This window comes from Passer domesticus, chromosome 11 (genome assembly GCF_036417665.1).
Source record: "Passer domesticus isolate bPasDom1 chromosome 11, bPasDom1.hap1, whole genome shotgun sequence".
NCBI classification, from domain to species: Eukaryota; Metazoa; Chordata; class Aves; order Passeriformes; family Passeridae; genus Passer; species Passer domesticus.
This window is the reverse complement of record NC_087484.1, coordinates 20,034,539-20,040,037: the sequence shown is the minus strand read 5'-3', so window position 1 is coordinate 20,040,037 and position 5,499 is coordinate 20,034,539. Positions and strand designations below refer to the sequence as shown.

At 51.2% G+C, this 5,499-nt stretch overlaps 1 long non-coding RNA gene across 1 annotated transcript; it reads right to left on the bottom strand.

Annotated features, from left to right (window-relative positions):
• Positions 1 to 227: 227 nt before the first annotated feature.
• LOC135278431 (uncharacterized) lies at positions 228 to 2,048 on the bottom strand. Its single transcript, XR_010345946.1, has 3 exons — positions 1,821 to 2,048; positions 554 to 621; positions 228 to 295 (listed from the first exon to the last, which is right to left on the bottom strand). It is a non-coding gene; the product is annotated as an uncharacterized LOC135278431 (long non-coding RNA).
• Positions 2,049 to 5,499: the final 3,451 nt, after the last annotated feature.

Below are 5,499 nucleotides of genomic sequence, written 5' to 3'. Positions count from 1 at the left end.
ACAAGAGTCTTTATAGTACGGGAAAAGAAGATAGAAAAGGTTTAGGGTGAAATTTAGGGCAGATTTGGGAAAAAAAATGCAGCTTTAAATTCTGAAAAAATCCCTTTAGCTGACTTTTAACAGGCCAGAGTTTCCAGCTGTAATGAGATTGGAAGTTTAGTGTCCTCCCAGCTCTGAGACCTGGTTCTGGGGAATCTTCTAGGAGATGGCAGCAGGTGGGAGACATGACAGTGCTGACAATTCCATTCTTAAGTGTTGTGTTGTACCTCGTCTTCCCTTCTATCCCATAATGACACTGTGGGGGGAAAGGAAGAGAGGGTTTGTTTGTGTCTAAATCCCATCCTCCAGGAACAGGAGCAAGGCTCTTTTCACCCTTCAGTGCAGTGATGGTGGGATAGAACCCCTGGTTAATAGACCCGGTTCAATTTTTCCCTATGAAGAACCATTCCCTAAATCCACCTGGTGTGACAATCCCTGTGGGAATGGGCTATGGACAGTCATCAAACCCCCCCTTAGCTCCATAAACATCACAAAACAATTTTAAATCACTCACTCAGCCTTTTCTGCTGGATGCCAGTGCCCTCCAGATCCGTCCCTGCTCCGATGGATCCCTGTGTGTCTCTGGGTATGAACACAGGTGGGTTCGGATTAGGAGAGGTGGCTGTGAGCAATGGGAAGCTTCCAGAGATAGGTTGTAGCACCAGGAGGCTCAGGGGGAACATTCTGGCTCTGCACAACTCCTGACAGGAGGGGACAGCTGGGGGTGGTCAGGCTGTGCTCCCAGGGAACAGGGACAGGAAAAGGGGAAACGGCCTCGGGATGCTTCAGGAGGTTCTGCTTGGACACCAGGAGGAATTTCTCCATGGAAAGGGTGGTCAGGCCTTGGCAAGGGCTGCCCAGGGAGGTTTGGAGTACCCATCACTGCAGATGTCCAAGGAATGCCTGGATGTGTCTGGGTGACAAGCTGTGCATTGGTCACAAGTTGAACTCGAAGATCCTGGAGGTTTTTTCCAACCTTAACCATTCCATGATTCTATGATCAACAGAAAATCTTAATTTACTCCCTTCCATGCCTTCATTTACCTTTCCTGGGGTAAAAGGCTGCCTCTCCTTATCCCTGTTGAAAGCACTTTGTCTTTTCCCAGCAAACAGAAGTAGCTGGAGTTTGTTTTCGTGGCAGCAGGAGCTGTGCTACTAAACAAACACGGAGAAAGCCAAAACTTCCTGCCACTTCACATGTTTGTGTTTTGAAAACCAAGCTATTTATTTAGACAAACTGGAAAATATAACCACAAATAACCCCTAAAGTGTGCTGCTCACTCGCAGTGAGTTAACTGAAACCAGAAGAGGGAGAATTTATCTGTAGATTTTCCTTCCCTCTCTTTGCTCTTCCAGGAAAATTCCTTTCCCTTTTCCAGCCCCTTGAGTTGGTCCCATTGCAGCACCCAGTGCTGCTGCCAGAGCTGGGAGGAGCTGCAGGAGGGGGAGCACAGGGATTTAGTGACTTGCATGGATCAAAGATCTGTGGAAATACCATCATCCCCTGGAGTGGGAGCTCCAGCTTTTGCACCCGCAGAAGGCACCAAATCAAATCTCAGCCCCAAATCTCCATGTTTGACCTTGGAAAGAGAAGGCATTAATCCACAACTCCCAGTGCTCCATCCTGCTCCTAATCCTCTGGATGCGGAAGGACATGATCACCTTGGCAAAGTCAGTGGGAATGGCTCAGGACAGGCTCCTTCCCCGCGGCTCCCTCGGAGGAACTTTATCTCCAGATTGTGCTCCACCGATGGAACAGGAGGGGGAGGAAAGGCTCCTACCTGACATGAGAGACAATGACCTGCTCCAGGGGAATATTAAAGAGCTCAGGGAATGCAGAAGCTCCATTTCCAACCCCTGCTCCCAGGTTTGGAAGGCGGCCTGGAAAGGTGTGTGCACCCCTGGGCTGGTACCCGCACTGTTTCCACGGCAACGAGCAGAGGGATGGAGCTGCTGCCATCATTCTCCTCTGCACTTCCTCCTCTCTCCCAAAAGTCACCTCTCCTGGAATTAGAAATGACACCCCTCCATCCCCTGGGAGTGCCTTTCCCTCCCGAGCTCCACCTCTGCCTTTGGTTTGGAGGGGGAAATGTGTGACTTGGAGATGGGGAGGTGATGGAAAACTGGGCTGTGCTCAGGGCCCAGACTGGACTGAGGGCTTTCCTTCCTCCTGTGTGCTGCTGAATTAATCTTGGACTAATTTAGGCTGGTGTGGATGCTCTGGGGCACAGAGGTGCTGGGAGCTGCAGTCCATGGATGAAGGCAGCCCATGGCACAGCTCAGGGGATCCTGGGGATCAGTCTGGGCTGTCTTGGAGGTTGGATCGGGTGAGGAACAGGATTTGGGGGTTGCAAAACACCTCACAGTTTTGGCATTTCCCCTGTGTTGGATTAGCAGGGCTTGCAAGAGCTTTCACATAAAACAGGAGGTGGAAAAGCACCTCAGGGAAAGGCCCTGCCTGGAGGAGCCGTGCGGAGGCTCCAGCTGATTATTTAACTTGGAACCAGGCTCGAGTGTGAAGGATCCAACTTCAGTGCTGTGCCTTCCATCCCGTGGGTCAGGAGCTTTCCTCTTCCTCTCCCCCTGTCCCCCCACGTTTAGCTGTGTGGAGAAGGCAGATGAGCTGAGAGAAGTGACTGCATCTTCCCATGCCTCAGGCTGGGATCCAGCAGGGGCTGGAGTCTGACTTCCCCATTATCCCTCTAGCCTTCCCCAGTCTGCCTCTCCCTCATCTTTGTCACATGGGCTTTGGGAAATCTGCATATTGAAATGAGGAGTTTCTGTAGCAAATCTATATTTTCAGCCCAAAGTTTAAAAATTCCCTCTCTTTGGACCCTGAGGTAACCACAGTCCCCTCCATCCCCCTGAGCAGCCCCAGGAAACCTCTCACTTCTCCAGGAAGGGTCTCCATGATGGTTTCCACAGTCCTCCTGCACACCAGCACAAAGCCTCCTGCTGTATCCAGGGACTCCAGGGCCAAGGGAAAGGTCTCAGGTGGACCTTATGGCTCTTATTCCCCACACTGGGGAATGGGATGGATTTTCCTCCAGCTTGGTGCTCAGCCACGTGGTTAATTCAAAGCCTGTGCTGTGCCCATACCAGGGCTTGTGCTGGAAGTGAGCTCCACGTGCTGGAAGTGAGCTCCACGTCCTGGAAGTGAACTGGGACTTTACGAGGCTGCAGACCCAGGAATGTCCCTGCTCTTGGATGTCCTCATGTTTGCCAAGAATATTTACTTGTGTAGATAATTACAGGGATACCCCAGTGCAGATGAACCCAACTGTTTTCCTTGTAGCAAATGTTCTCCCAGAGTTATCACAGAATCATGGAATGAGGTGGAAGGGACCTTAAAAATCACCTTGTCCCACCTCTGCCATGGGCAGGGACACCTTCCACTATCCCAGGCTGCTCCAAGCCCCATCCAGCCTGGCCTTGGACACTCCCAGGCATCCAGGGGTAGCCACAACTTCTCTGTGCTAGGGCCTCCCCACCCTCCCAGGGAAGGATTTCTTCCCAATATCCATTTAAATGTACTATCTTTCAGCTCCCCCTTGGAGCCTTTCCCCCTTTTCCCATCACTACAATTCCTTGTAACCCACTCCTCTCCAGAGGCCCCTTTCTGGATTCAACACTGAATCCCCACAGTGTTGTTCCCACTTATCCCATCTTTCCCCCTGGGTGTTGTGTGGCCCTTGAGCCTCACAGATCATCGCTCTTCCTCCATCACCAGCATTTCTCTTCCTTAAACACCATCCCAGCAGGAATCAGCCCCTCCCCTGGCTCATGGCAGAGCACCCAGGCTGCAGGGGTGGGCAGGGCATGGCTGCGTCTGCTCCGTGCCCTCCATGCCCTCCATCCAAAGGCTTTAAAGGCTGGCACCACCAGCACTGCTCCTCTCTTTGCTCTGCCCAGACAGAGCAGGAAGCAAAGGGGAAGGTCCAAAGTTTTCCTGCTTGGTTGGGCAGTGTGTAACAGATGGTAAAGGAGCTCTGGGAGGGAAAACCAACTGCTGGGGGTTGATATCCTCAGAATTTCTGGAGCTTGCTTGGTCTAACAGCTCAATGAAAAGAATAAAAAGCTCTTCTTTTCTCTCCCCATCTTTTCCCCTGTTTAAATTAATCCCCTGCCCTTCCCACATATATTGGCACAACAGCCCTGCCTTTCACCTTTCCCAGGAGCTGCAGTCACTCTCCTATGATTTTCCCTCCAGCCTCTGGGCTATTCCATCTCTTGCCTGACCTTCAGCAGGATTAGCAAGTGGAAAGTGCCTGTACCTCCAGGGTCAGCCAGAGGAGCTGGAACTGCAGAAACATGGAGCTGGAAAAGCTGTTTGCACCTCCCCCTCCCCCAGGGATGATCATGGCCATTACAGGGCTGGATGGGCTCTAATTGCAATCCCAACAAAGTGATATGGAAATAATGCCACAAACCACTGGGAAAGGGCCAGAAATAATCACAGTGCACAGCAAGGTTGTGCTGGGTGGAGGGGAACCTGTGGAAAAACAGGGCATGGGGTGGAGGAGGAACCAAGGCATTAGCTGGGCTTTTGAAGCTTTGTGGATAATGATTCCTTGATTTTTCAAGGCCTCCCTCCTTCCATGGCATTTCCCTCCCCTGCACTCAGCTCCAGGACTTGCTCTCTGCCCCAAGAGCAAAACAAAGCCAACCCTTCACCTCAGAGTCTTCATCAGGGTACTCCAAGGTTATTTTTGTGCACTTTCTCTTGGCTGGAGTGTAATAGGTTATTTTGCCACGAGGTTTGATGCTCTTTGGACCTCCATCCATGTTTCTGCTGGACTGCACCCAATGTCATCACCTTTTCAGGCCGCTTGGACTGCAAGGCAAGGTGAGTTTAGGGATGAAAGGGCCTTTTCTGGGGAAGAAGAGCCTGCCCTTGGGCTTGGGCAGGAAAGGCAGGTGCCCATGTCAGAGAGGTGCCAGGGGCAATGTGGGGGTCATTCTGACCCTCAGGGGCTTAGCAACTGGGTGTGACTCCCATGACAGCAATGCTTTGGAAGGGTTCTACAAAGAGTCTTTAGAGAGGACAGAAAGCAGGGGAGTTGCTGGAAAGAGAAAAGGGAAATGCAGATTTGGACACCATATGGCTCAGTCGAAAATCAGAATTTTTTTTTTTATTTATTGTCTCCTCAGCAGGGCAGGGCTGAGACAGCCCTGAGAGAGAACTTGAGCTATTTTGGACTTCTCAGGGTGTGATGGGAGACAGACTTGGCTCCATTTCCAAAACCCAACTTCCCTCCCAGCCAGCCCCAGTGAGACCAGTACCTCCAAAAGTCAAACACTCCAAAAGTCACACACTGTTCACTGGTCTCTTCTCTCCATCCAAATATTAACTTTTTGAGGGGCAGGAATCCTCTGTTGGTCCTCCCAATGTTGAGCTCCAGAGAGTCCCATATTCAGCATTGTCTTGATGCAAATCAGAACTTTTGGGAGGCAGGAATC